The 14,815-nt window shown below is 41.0% G+C and overlaps 1 long non-coding RNA gene across 1 annotated transcript; it reads right to left on the minus strand.

The window, feature by feature from the left end:
* Positions 1–1,176: 1,176 nt before the first annotated feature.
* LOC119867907 lies at positions 1,177–7,302 on the minus strand. Its single transcript, XR_005384996.1, has 3 exons — positions 7,171–7,302; positions 5,582–5,750; positions 1,177–2,057 (listed from the first exon to the last, which is right to left on the minus strand). It is a non-coding gene; the product is annotated as an uncharacterized LOC119867907 (long non-coding RNA).
* Positions 7,303–14,815: the final 7,513 nt, after the last annotated feature.

A 14,815-nucleotide genomic window follows, 5' to 3' on the forward strand; every position in this document is an offset into this window, starting at 1 on the left:
AAATAGTAATAATAGCAACATTTTCCTGAGGGTTAGCAACGTGCCTGGCATGATGCTGAGTGTTGTATTCAGAACATCTAATATACCTACAAAACAGCCCCTTGAGTGAGATCAGTACGCCCATTTTCTAGACAGTAGTGAATGATTGATTTCAAGCCACTGCATTTTTAGATGGACTGAGATGCATCAATAGCTGATGATACAAAGAGTAACCATGAGAAGCCAATGAAGTCTGAGACACAATAATCACTTTATCCTGGGGACTTAGGGATATGTCCATTCCCATCTCTAGTCTTTGTCTTGTCTCCTTGCCATTCAAGAACTGCCTAGGTTCATTTGCTGCACTGGGAATCTCCAGCCCAGCCTGGACACTCTCTTTCTAGCACCACACCCTATGGATCCTTTCTCTAAAACCATAAAGGTCACTACCAATGATGATTGGATCAGAGATGATCTGCTTTGTCTGTCAGGGTTTAGTCAGATGAGGTGGGTTCTCAGATCCCAAAGTCGGATCTTACACCCACGTTCCCTCTGGACCAATATAAAATAGGATGTTGCAAATCCATAGTGGTGTCAGAGTGTGATGCAGCATGGGGGGGCTGAGCTCTCATGAGCTGACCAAAGAACCAGAATGATACACACCCTTCTCATTTTGATACACAGCCCTGCTCCTCTGAAGTATAAGAAAATCATTCAGGGGATGGCCTGTAGCAACTGCTCTAAGTTTCTAACACCAAAAGCCATGAAATCTGACCTCACAGGAAGCATTGAGCATCCACATACACAGAAATGACTTCTAAAGAACACAGACTTGGTCTGAAACAATTCCTTGGAGGATATATGTTTTGACACTTATTTTCTGAGCTCTCTCCTACTACCACTCTTAGGATGAGCCCGTCCAGCTAGATTCCTGCTGAAGATCTGCCTTAGCAGAGCAGGAGACGCACTACTGTCCTGATTCCAGTCTTATAAAGAAAGGACAGACTTATAATAGATTTCAATTGAGATGAGAAGGCTTAGTTTTAAGCCTTAAACACTCAAATATTTGACTTCACAGGGTTCCAAGATGTATATTTCAGAACTGAATTGAGTTCACAGTTTGCAATTTTCTTACTTCTGTGAATGAAGTATTGCTGTTTTGTTCTGTTTCAACCCATGTGGCAGTGTGTTCTCATTTATTAAAACCAGAGTTATAATCTCAAATTAGTGCCTGTCAGTTTCATGCAACGTTTAGTTTACATATATGGAAGAAATGAGAATAATTCATCACAATGTCTGGTTGTTGTTTTTTCTTTTTCTTCTCCCCTGTCACTTAGAAGGAGGCATACTATTTTTTTCTCAAAATCTGTGACAAACCCAATATATTCCCACTTAAGGATATTTCATGTCTTCAAAGGCTGAGTGGGGAGCAACATTTCTTAAGGTTAGTTTACAATCAGGCTTTCCCCTTCCTAAGGAAAAAAAAAAAAGTGAGAGACAGATAAATAAACAGGCTTTGGGGCATTCAGTTGTCAGTACAGAGGGTCTGAGCTAGTGGCACATCCTGTTTGCAGTGGGGTAGGTAAACTATGGCTAAGTGCACAAACTTCTGTATTTGATAATTAGGCTTCAAAAATAAATAGTTTCAAAGGAGTACATTTGTCTTAGCTTTGAGAACGCTTTGTAGAGAATAACCAGGTCCGTAATTATACCACACATACAGGAATTTTGTTAAATCTAGGTAACAGTCATAAATTCCAATTCTGTATGTGCTTGTGTGGTCTTTCAGGTGCATTCATGGAAAAGAGGTTCAGAGCTTTCCTAGAAGTTTGTTTTTGCAGAAGTCCAAAATCTAGAAGTAAGTGCCTCAGGAAAGAACTAGAGAGACTTAAATACTGTTTCTGTTTCCATCATTATCACCTTACTTGGTAAACATGTTCCTGAGTTTTGTTGCCATCAAGGACAAGAATCATTGAGCCTATCTCTACAGAGCGATGGGAAGCATCTGCCTTCTTCCCTGTGTTCCTCGTTGCTCATTCCATTGAATTCTGGTGGTTGAGGATGGTATAAAGATGCATCTACAAGAAAAAAGAATCAAGGAGCATCTTTAGTTTCCATAGCAGCTGGCAGCATGCCTAGGCTCGGTGAGAGCAGTACATTCTGACAGGGCCAAAAGATGGCTGTCAAAATGCAAAATTAGTTTTATGGTTTTATTTTTATGTTTTTTTAAAATAATGTGCCTGATTGATAATATGTCTCTTACCCTATCACTAATTTCACTCGAGACTGTCAGTTTCTATTTTATAATATGTGTATTTTTATGAGGAGTCACTACTTTAACTCACTTTAATCCCAGCAGAGAAAAGTACAACTCAGCAAGGGGAATTGTTGATGTCACATACTTTTAGGGGTAGAAGGAGAAGATCTCAAAAGGCTAACAGGTTAACGTATTTTCTATGATTCATGTATTATTTGTTCATATTAATTTTTTAAAGATTTTACTTATGTATGTGAGGGAGAAAGAATGTGAGCAGGTGGAAGGGTGAATGGAGAGGGAGAGGGACAAGCAGACTGCCCCCCTGACCTTGGAGCCCAAAGCAGAGCTCGATCCCAGGGTCCTGAGATCAGACCCTGAGCCAAAGTCAGTTAACCGACTGAGCCACCCAGGTGCCCTTACATTAATTTTTAATTGAATCTAGATGTCAGGCTCCTCTTGAAAAACCTGCAGATCTGGAATCATAGTTGGCAATAATCTATTGGAATGGAACAGCAGCTGCCCAATTTGGGTGAGGCAGCTCGTCTCTAGCTCATCATCGTCCCAACTGTTTCCACCCTTTGGCTTCACTCATTCCCTTGAACTACCTCATTCCGGTGGGCATTTGAGTTTGGGATTCCTGGTCTAGAATGTGCAGTGATGCCTCAGCAAGAAGTCTATGGAGGGGCCCACTCAAATGGCTTTGAACATGAACTCTCTCATGAAAGGGGACAGCCTGATGCTAAAGACAAGCTTCACACTCAGCTGGATTTTGCCTGGGGATAGCTTGCATGGCTACTACAAAACAGAGGATCGTGTGCAAAATAATTGCTTAAGTGAAACTTTCTTCCTTCGAAAACACGTGAAAGTGAGTTTTACCTTACTTACAAATATAAAACTCAAAGTATGAAGAGACTTAAGGAAAGTGAAAATTGCACAGTGCTCAAACAGAAATTACTGGCTAAGGCAGGGAAGTCACGATCCCCAGTTTAGAAGTTGTGACTTTGAAGTGAAAATAGCTCTGGCAAGGAATAAAAAAGGACCATTTTAGAGAAGTTCATTGCAAAGAAAGAAAAAACATAATTTTACTAGGATGGATGATTATGGCTATAAGAAAAGAGAAATCTAGATTTCGAAATATATACAATTTCCATTTAAGCCATTTATGAAGCAATTTTATACATTTACCATATTAGTTAGAGCATTGAGCACTGGCTAAAACATCCAGCACCAAGCCATCACCTTACAGTTCTGAAATGTTACGTGAAAGTATTAACACACCTTTTAGGGAGCCCTAAGTATGAACACTCAGAATGATTTTGCTCATGAGTACATTTCAAACGATAGGAAACAATTCGCTCTTGGGTTTGAAAAACAACCCAACTCCAAGGTCATTTTAGAGACTCCCTATGGCCTGGAGAATGCAAGGGCTTTGGGTGAGACCGCTGGTTACAGCTGCCCTCTCCTCTCCCTGCAACCCCACCAAGACACTCTCTCAAGTTCTACTTTATCAAAACAGGTAATTTGTGCAATGGGACTCACCCTCTCACGTTCAGTGCAGGGTGGCAAAGGCAATGGATTGCAAAGGGCAAGAGTTAAACCTGGGACAGAAATAGCTGGGTGGGAACTGGGAAAGAGAGAGAGAGAGAGAGAGAGGGACCTGCAGCCCAGGGTTGGCTCTACGAGGCAATGACTGCTGAGCTGGAGTCTGGGTCCCAGAGACTGATGTTGAACGCTAAGTCCCAAAGAGAGGAGCTAAGTGATACAACAGAACCAATGGGCGAGCGAGGGTCAGACCTGACGAAGTGAATGCTAACACTGATTGAGTCGTCACCTTACGCCGGGTGTCCTTCCACACTCTGCGTGTATTCATTCATTTAAGTCTCAACACCACCGGGCTCTGTTCTTAGGAACCTGGGGCCCAGTTCACTGAACAAGTGATTGAAAGTCTGCCAGCAGCAAGACAAGCAGAACAGCCACCCGAAGAAATCTCCGGAGAACTGAAGTAGTTCTCGACTTGTGTATTGACTCCTGGACCAATCCTAGGAGATTGAAGGTCACAGGAAAACATATGGTTGGGGAAATCAGCAGCTTCTGACAGCCATAGTCTGATGTTTCTTTTATACATCATTTCATATTTAGATAGCACCTTCCTGATATTATCTTTCTAATCTTTCCATTAGGGAAGTGAGAAGAGAAGAGTGAAAATGACTTGTTCAAGGTTATAGAAGGCAGAGCAGTAACGGAAAATACTTTAACACTTTCCAACTAATCCCAGGCCCTACGTGCATAGGATTTAGGATGTGCTACATTAGCACTTAAAAAATAACTTTCCAGAAAATAATTATGACTTGGCTCCGTGCCTCGGCTCTATACCTGGGATGCCCAATGGGATCGTGCGCGCCTGCCAGGTTCGTGAAGATCAGTGTGCGAAAGAATTTAACAATGTGGCAGTGAGAGGATGGGGAAGTGGGCTGGGAGGTGGGGAGGGAGCCGTGAGTCGCTGGGAGCCCATCAACACCCAGCAAGAGCAGAAGGCCGCGGGAAGAGTAGGCACCTGATGCCATAGGGCAGGCCCGGGCAGTGTGGGCCCAGACCTGGAAAGACAATAACAAAATAAGCAATAATTGTAGAGTGAGCAATAAAATAAATAGATCTTAAAAATGAAATCATAACCAGCTCCTCGGTACTTACTCTACAGAGCTGTGTAACATGGGGTGTGTTTAATTTTTAAGACTCAACTTCAGAAGGCCAGTATCATCACGTCCATGTCCTGGATGTGAAGACTGGGGTGCAGAACAGGTAAGTCAGTCCCGTGTAGACAACTACCAGGTGACAGGAACGGATACTGGACCCACGTTCCCCTGCGCACAGTGTGCTCTCGGCCTGGACGTGGGGAGACCCGCGGCTATTTGGGGTTGTTCACTTCCTGCCATCTCTGGGCCCCTTTGCAACTGAGACAAACATTCCTTTCTTCAGTGAAAACCAACTCCCGTTGGCTCGGCCCTTTCTTCCCTCTTTGTGGAACTAGTCTGGCCTGTGAGGAAATTTTAGCAAATTTGTTTTGTGGATCTCAGGAATCGAGAATTCCCCAAATGACTGTTGGCTCCCACAACATTGCTTTCTGCTCCCTCTGGAGTCTTTCCTGTCCAAAGGGAGCTTTTAAGATACAGTGCAACGATAGAAAATGTATTCCTTTGACAGTCTACATAAAGCTTTGGCCTAGAAAATACCTTACTGTGTGACAAAAATAAGCATGTTTAATTATAAATAGCAAGGGACTCCAAGAAAGGGCGAAACCGTTGTTTCCACAACAAAACACTTTTGCCCACTGCCATATGTACTCACTTATTTCCCAGCACAGGAAGCATGTGTTTACTGATGGAGAGACCCAGGAGTGTGGGAACAGGTGCCTGTCCTCATAACAATAGCGACAAACAACAGCAGTGAAACTGCAGATCTTTCTGGCATCCAAAATCTGTATTCGCTTCCAGCCTCAAATTCTGTTCATTGATTCCTTTTTGGGAACAAAGAGAGACGATGAGGGACCGGTGTAGACTGTTTTACAAAGCGCATCCACATTCACACATGTCATTTATCATCATATTTTTTTAGTTCCCCATCCAAGTGATCCAAAAACTGAGCCTCGGAGAAGAGCATACCCAAAATAAGAATTTATGACTATATCTCCATTTATTTTTATTTTGTTTTTGTTTTTGTTTTTTAGAGAGAGAGCAAGTAGGAGTGGGGCAAGGGGAGAGGGAGAATCTTAAGCAGGTTCCACACCCAGTGTGGAGCCCGATGTGGGGCGCGATCTCATGACCCCGAGATCATGACCTGAAATCAAGAGTCAGACACTTCACCTACTGAGCCACCCTGGTGCCCCATACCTCAATTTTAAAAAAGTCCCTGTACATGTGGCAAAATTCAGGTCCCGGTGATTCTCTCCAAAAAGGGTTCTCAAGGTTAAGAAAGGGATGGGGAGTGGAAGAGAGAAACCCTGTCTCCAGGTCCTCCCTTGGTCTCAGAGAAGAAAATGAGTGGCTGAGACAACAGACCCAGAAAAGAAGACAGTGGCTAAATGAAGAGCAAAATCCCACAATTTAGAGTCCGTGCTTAATTTCAATGCCAATATCACATATGTTTTGCTTTTGTTTCTCCTCTCCTTAGCAAAACTGTGAAGAAACAAAGCTGGATTTTTGCGCTGACCTCTGCATTCCACACTGTTCTTTCCTCCCCACCTACGCATCCACGGGCAGAAAATCTCGCTTCCTTAATCCATCGTCCAGCGCCCTGCTACCCGAGTGTGGTGCACAAACCCAGCAACATGAGCATGGTCTGGGGGCCTGGTAAGAAAGAAATGCAGAGTCTCAGGTGCCACCTCAGACCTACTGAATTCAATAAAATCACCATGTAGACACATTAAACAGAAAAGAACCAATCCAGGCTTTTCCTAATCTCTCTTTTTAAAGCACATCTTAAAGGAGACTAGTTCTACATCTGGCTTCTTCCGTGCTGGATGCTAGCCAGCAGGGCGATGCCTACATATAGTGCTCTCCCCAGTAAGTTCATGCTGAAGCACAATTAAATCAGTGCCCTTGGGATGCCCGGGGGGCTCAGTGGTTGAGCGTCTGCCTTTGGCTCAGGGCATGATCCCAGGGTCCCAGGATCGAGTCCCACATTGGGCTCCCCACAGGGAGCCTGCTTCTCCCTCTGCCTGCGTCTCTGCCTCTCTCTGGGTCTCTCATGAATAAAGAAATAAAATCTTTAAAAAAAAAAAAAATCTGTGCCCTTAGCTCCTAAGAATAAAATGAAATTCTTGACATTTTAGGAGGTCAGTGGAGGAATTTTTGGAATCTTCTTTCTATCCAGGATGTAAAACCATGGTGGCCACCACCTCGTCTCCTCAGGCCTTGGATGTCGCTCTATCCACCCACCTGATGGTACCATGTGAAGAACACCGTGATGGAGTCATGAGGCTTGAGCTCCAGGACCGACTCAGCCACTGCTTGGTTCAACTGCTGTGGCCTGTCCCCTCAACCCGTGTGGACCTCAGTTTCTATCTTTATGAGACAGAAGCATTAAATAATAGAATATTAAAATGTCTCCCATGGAACATTAGTTCACAGATACACACATTCGAACACACACAACGTCGGTGCTTACCGTATGTGCACTTGTGCACATTAAATTTGGGGGAATTCTCTCATCTGGAGAATGAAAATACACTTATATTAAAGGACCTGAAAAGTCTTGCAGGAAAAAAAAAAAGTGTAAGCGTGTAAGGAAACCTTTTAAAAAATAATTTGCCCAGAAATGACTTTCATCTTCTGCAGTTTTTCCCTCCCTATTCAACAATTAATGTTCTATGTCCACAGACAACACTTTAAGAAATGCTGGACTCGCAGACCCCAGAGCACACTTCCAGCTTTCATATCTTATCATTTTACCCCTTTCATCATGGAAGGATTCTGCTGTTTTCAAAGTAATCATAATCATTATAATCATTATTCGAATCAAATTTTGCGTTAGAGCACAACAGGTCCCGTACAAGAGCAATTACCTGGCGTGGAACAAACAACTTTGTTAATCTTTGTGACCCAAATTGTCATTGGCAATGTGAACTTGCATTTGAAAACCATTCTCAATTCATTTCAAATCCACATTAAAAGGGATTATGCTGCGGTTGTTCAACTCGACATATTATTTGAAATGAATGCAGGACCAATTGCATCTTCATCTTGCCACAAGTATCCTGTGTCAGCCTCTGTGAATTAAGACCTTGTTCAAAATATTTAGGAAAAAGTTCTCTCCTCTTGAGATCCTCTGATCCACTCCCACCACTTGTTTTATAAATAAATATATATTTTATATTTATAATATATATATTTATATATATCTTATATAATATATATATATATATATTTTTTCCCCCCACAGAGATGTGTTTCTTTTCACTGGACTGCATTGTTTGCACCATGGCTTTTTGATTCTCTGTTCTAATTATGCCTTTGGTGACAATAGCTGTGACAAAGTGACAAATGATAAAACGCCCTGCCACGTTCTGTGTACTCCTATCCATTGGTGGGTCAGTTTGGTCTTGAAGTTTCTTCCCATGCTTTTTCTTTCTTTTTTTTTTTTTTTTTTCTTTCGGCAGACACAGAGGAAGACCTTTCAATAACTATAGCAATCAACAATCAATCCACGTGCAGTTTTTCACTACAACAGGGAAGCTGTGTAATAAAAAGTTCATGGAGGTTTATGAGCACCAATAACATCTGAATAAGGCCGGGCCAAATGGTGATAAGGCTAAGCAGATCACCTACTTCTCCATGTAAACAGGCTTCCTGAGAAGATCAGAAGTCCCATCCTCCTGTATCCGGAGTGGACTATGGAAGGGCAGCAGCCAGGGGAGCAAGGAAGGCAGGTGCAAGAGTTCTTTTATTTTTTTATGAAAAAAGAAATTGAATGATAAAGGGATGAGGTGACTTCGGCACATTCAAAACCTATTACCCAACTATCTGGAAGGCTTTTATAAAATTCGGCTGTCCCTCCCCCATACTTTGTGCCTCGTGCAGGCCGGGATGTGTGTCGTGACAGGTGAGGGCCAGCATCCCAGGAACACCTGTCCCCTGGTCACCTGCAGAGCTCTGGCTTCATTCTTGCTGTACGCCCCGTGGACCTCTCATTAAAAGAGCCCTTGTCACAAACCCCAGTGATTTCAATCATGAGGTTATTTTCCTTATTTTAAATACAAGCATAAACACAATATGAAAGGGTTCTTTTAGCCTTTTAGAAGTGTCAGGAGGGTGAGACAGATGCGAATAATATTTGTATAACAAAACACCAATTGAGCATTTTAAATTCTAAGCCTTTTGTTACAAAAGACTGTTATGACCCGGTGGTAGTTTTATCCCAGTAAATTCCTGTAGTTATCACTTTCCCGAGACCCTAACATATTTGGCTGTTCTTCATAATAGTCTCTATTAGTCGGGCAAGACGTATTTATGAAAAATGTCTGATTACTACCCGTAAACGTGTTTTGCTAAAAATTTATTTAATTCAGCTCCTCACAATTTTCTTTTTTCTCTTAGACCATACAGGTCTACGATTTACAAGATATATCAACTCACCTTACTAGCATCAGTGCTTGACTCAAGTCATGCAGGAGGATAGCTCCAGGTGTTAGAATCATTAACTAAGGATATTAAGCCCGTAAATAAGATCTTCCTGTATGTGTTTTACCAATGAAGAGTGTTTCATACTGCCACCAATTAAGGCTAAGAAAATTAAACTTCATTTACAAACAAGATTAAAGATATTTTTCCTTCCACAACCAATTAAGAAAATCAGAAGGAAAATGTTTTGATTCATGCTCATCATATATATGTAAATATATCACATAATGGCTCATATTTAGCAAATATGAAATACCAAAACACAAGTGAAAAATATTTTGGCATCTGTCCGGTCCTTGAGCTGGCTAGCACGCAAAGTGTGATTTGAAAGTGTTTTAGTCCTGCTGTTAAGCATTTACTGATATGAATAAATTAATTATGGATTACTTTTATCAGAATCACAGTGAACTTTTAAAACACAGTGAGGGAGGGACTGTTCTAATCACACATCAAACAGAAATCAGAGGAATATTCCCACTGAACACATACATCCTGAGGCTTCTGTGCAAGACAGCATCCTGAGTTCATATTTTGAGGGAACCCCTCCTCACTAGGAACACAGGAGTAACCAGTAAATTTTTAAAAATGAAAATCAACCAAATCAAGAGGAGCCCCCTTTCTGGGTTGTAACAGGACGATGAGATCCACTCACACAGTTATGAGCAGAAAGAAAGGAGCCTTGACCTGCTGGCACCTGGGGTTCAGAATCTGTGGGTAGCAGAGGTCAGCCCACGTGCTGTCATGAATTTGCACCAGGTCCATTATGCTAAAGTGGAGCCTGCTGAAGAGCAAAAGTAATCAGTAGGTCCTCCCAGGATCAAAGCATGTGTGAAGTCGTACAGCTCCAGAGAGAGCACAGGAGGAAACCTGCCCAGTTCAGTAACCGGACCTTCTCTACAGACAAAAACAACCTGGCGCAGGAGCCCCAAGCCAGGAAGACAGGATTCGTACGGACTCGAGAATGAATGAGACCAGGTGGAGGCAGCTATAAAATGACTAGACGGAAATAATTAGGCAGAGAGAGAGAAACAGCTCCCACTCGAGATGAACATACAAATGAAAATTCCAAAGCAAATGATGACATTAACCTTGGAAAGACGATAATGAGGAGTTGACTTAATATACCCATCTTCCCCTTCAAGAAAATTGTCGGTGGCCACCTATGTAATCTGAGCGTGTGCACACACCTTGCTGAGGGCTATGTTAATCATTTCAGGGTGCGTGTGTCAGTGTTGTGTGTCCATGAGAAGATGTGAAACCGTGATAGCAAACAAAAGCACATGCACACTGAACTCTAACAATATTAACATATATACTGCCGGCTGCAGAGTCACTGAAGTGTGATTTGATACGCAGCTTCCTGGAATTTCAACATAATTTGCCCTACTATATAGGTACACAAAAGTCAAGAGTATTGAGAAAGGATGTGCCATCATGTTGGCCTCTATAAATTGGGTCTTAATGATAGGTGAGAAAACACTGCACTAAGAGTCGGAAAAATTAAAAAAAAAAAAAAAGAGTTGAAGGATTTAAGCTCAGGTCTCTACAGCTCACCAGCTGGGTGCACTTAGGTAAGTCATGGTGGCCATCTGTGAAACTCAATTTTTCATCTGTGGAGTTATCTGATCAGGTTAGCTGATCACCTCAAAGATGAGAACATAACAAGACAATGGATTTTTTAAAGATTTTATTTATTTAATTTGGGAGAGCATGAGCGAGAGAGAGCTGAGGGAGGGGGAGAGGGAGAGGGAGAAAGAATCTCAAGCAGATGCCCCACTGAGCAGGGATTCCCCAGCTGGGGCTGGATCTCACAACTCTGAAATCACGACCTGAGCTGTAATCAAGAATCAGACACTTGGGACTCCTGGGTGGCTCAGGGGTTGACCATCTGCCTTCGGCTCAGGGCATGATCCCAGGATTCCGGGATCGAGTCCCATGTCGGGCTCCTGGCATGGAGCCTGCTTCTCCCTCTGCCTGTGTCTCTGTTTCTCTCTCTCTCTCTCTCTCTCTCTCTCTCTCTCTCTATCTCTCTTGTGTGTGTGTGTGTGTGTGTGTGTCTCATGAATAAATAAATAAAATCTCAAAAAAAAAAAAAAAGAATGAGACACTTAACTGACTGAGCCACCTGGGCATCCCAACAACAGAATGGATTAAAAGCATCTCTCCTCTGCCTCAAATCTCACAAGATAGAAAAAAATAAAATAAAATAAAATAGAAAGATGGCAGAAATTCCTATCAGGGTTTGAAAGGGGCAGAATGTCATTGGCATATCAGAGATTTTGAGGAATTCCCGAGATGAGCCGCTGATAGGCCCGTAGGAAGAGATAAACAGGAACAGAAAAACCACAAATTCAAACACACTCAAGAGGAAAGAGGTCTTCCAGAAATTCCAAGGATAAGGCAAATGCACGCCAAGAGCGGGACAAAGGCCTTGGGCGATATCAGAAGAAGTAATTAAAGAGCAACACTTAAAATAGTTGGATAGTCTTGTCCCTCCTCTGCCTACCATGAAACAATAATGTTTTCTCACCATTTAAACACAAGAAAAACATTTTCTTTAAATTGGGGGACAGCACAGCTGAGAGAGAGCCTAAAATGAGTGTTGGTGCTAGACAGAGAAGCACTGCACGGCCCGAGGCCATTGTTGCTCTTGGCAGCCACAGCAGGAAAAAAAAAATTAGGTGGATGGTGGATGACTCCAGCACACTCTGAGCCCTGTTCTCTGGGTCTTGATATGAGTCCCACTGAGCAGGCCCTGAGAAGGTTCCCCGGGGGGAACTCAGTAGAAGGCAAGCGGAGCTCCATCTCTAGAAGAGAATCTCGTCCTCCTCTCTGCCCCTTCTCTTGTAGAACAGCTTAAACCCCAAATGTGAAGGCAAGGTATTAAAAACAAAACCTACACTCACTAACCTGTGATCAAGATGAATCAAATGCAAAGATAAAATGTTAACTCCAAATAACTAGAAATGAAAGGAAATTATCCATATGAGCGACCAACCCAAAACTCAGTAAAAAGAACATCTATCTCCAATGGGAAAAAAAGTAATAGACTAAGTGCAGGGAGATCCAAGAGGTATCATACGCTGGAAGTAAAAAGTAAAATGAAGTGCGTCTATTTTCTATTGCTGAATAACAAATCCCCACCACACATTTAGGAGCTTGAAACAACACATGTTTATTATCTAACATCTTTAATGGGTCAGAAGTCCAGGTATGGCTTTGCTTGACCTTTTGCTCAGGATCTTACAAGGCTGCGTTTCAGCTGTCGACTGGAGCTGGCTAGCATCTTATCTGAAGCTCAGGATTTTTTATTTCTTGACCCACTTTTAACGGGTTCATCTGATTAGGTCAGGCTCACCCAGAGCCATCTTTTTAGATTAACTTAAAATCAATTGAGTAGGAATCTTCATTACTTCTGTAAAATCCCTTTATCTTTGCTACATAATGTAACATTATCACAGGAGAAATATTAGATCACCAATATTCTACTGGTTACAGGCAAGTTCTGAGTCCTGCCCACACTCAAGAAAAGGAAATTATACAAAAGAATGACTTGTTAGAGGTTTTGGTATTTTTTCTACCATGTATGGAATATGAAAAATGTTAAGTATAATTATCAAAATAGAAACTCAGAAACTAAAAGGCTTAAAGGAATAGGAGTATCTGAGCACTAAGTTTGAGATCATTGCAATATAATTTACACACATCAAAATGCACAGATTAAAATTAGCATATCTAAGGAACACATACCCCTATCAGTTTTCTGGTGCCTTTTCTTAGTCGATTCTAACCATTTCTCAGGCATATACTTCTCTGATTTCTATCACCATAGAGTGGTTTTCCCAGCTCTAGAATAAGTTTTTGAGGGCGCCCGGCTGGCTCAGTTGGTAGAGCCTGCAACTCTGAATCTCAGCCATGAGTTCAAACCCCACATTGGGTGTGGAGCTTATTTTAAAAATAAATTAACATACAAATAGAATAGAAGTTCGGAGAGTGAACCACCTTGCCTTGTTTCCAATCTCAGGATATAGGCTTGGGTCTTTCAACATGATGTATAGAGCCATCTAAAGGTTTCCTATCGATGCCCTTTATCAGGAATTCCTAGTTTGTTGAAGTTTTTTTTTTTTTAATTTTAAATAGTAGATGAGCAACTATTGTCAAATGTATTTTCTGCATCTATTAAGATAATAGTATGGTTTTTAAAATTTTATCTTTTTCATAAAACAAATTGCACTGATTTTCAAATATTAAACCAGTCTTGTTTCTGAGAAAAGTCTCACTTTGCATTATCATTTATTCTTATCTTTTTTTTATATATTCTTATCATCTATTGATGCATTTAGTTTGTGTCCTAAGGGATGTTAAGCTATAGATTTTCTTTAATTGAAACGTCTTTGTCTGGCTTTGGTATTCGAGTTTTGTTGCCCTAATAACATTAAATAAGAAAATTTTCTTCCTCCCTCTGCTTTCTGGAAAAAAAAAAAAAAAAAAAAGTTTACTTAGATGTGTATTTTTCCTTTCTTAAAAAGGAAAATTTTTTCCTTTCTTAATTTTTTTAAATTAATTTTTCCTTTCTTAAAATGATTTCAGTTCACAACTGAATCATAGGAATTTATTTGTGGGAAGACTTTTAATTATCAGTTACATTTTCTAAACAGGTATAAGGGCTACTTTGCTTTTCTGTTTCTTCCTATGTCAGTATTGTCAATGTGTGTGTTTCAAGGTGTGTGTTCGTGTCATCTACACAGATAAGCTACATTGCATAACCTCATTCACAATATTCCCTCGTTGTCTTTCACTATTTTAAAGATTTGTACTCATGCCTCCTCTTCTATTTTGAATAATGTTCAGTCTATCAAGTGTTTAACAATGTTATCATGGTGCTCAAAGATTCAACTGTTAGTTTTGTTGGTTTTTCTCTATTGCAGGTGCATTTTCTGTTTTATTGATCTCTGTTCTTTCCTTCACCTTGTCATTTATCCTGTTTCCTTTAGGTTAATTTGCTTTGGGGTGGGGATTCGTTAGTTCGTTAGCAAGGAGCAAGGTGGATGGAAAAGTTCTGTATCTTTGTAAGAGTGTAAATTAATGAGAATATGCATTTGTCAAAACTTATTAAATTATACACTTAAGACTTCTGTACTCTACTTTATGCAAATTGTATCTCAAAAATCCATAAACAAATACTAATTTTACCGTACTACTTCTGTTTTACCGTAATGTGCTTAACGATTCTGAACCTACTTTTCACATATTCTACACCTGAACAAATGAACATTTATATTAAGAATAATAGAAGCCCAGTTTCTTACTTTTGGAGAAGGGAGTCACAAATATGGAAAAAGGCAAGATGCTCTGATGTTGATTTGGAACTGGAAGCACAGTGTTACCCTCAAATGTTTCCAAA

Source organism: Canis lupus, chromosome 37 (genome assembly GCF_011100685.1).
Source record: "Canis lupus familiaris isolate Mischka breed German Shepherd chromosome 37, alternate assembly UU_Cfam_GSD_1.0, whole genome shotgun sequence".
Taxonomy (NCBI): domain Eukaryota; kingdom Metazoa; phylum Chordata; class Mammalia; order Carnivora; family Canidae; genus Canis; species Canis lupus.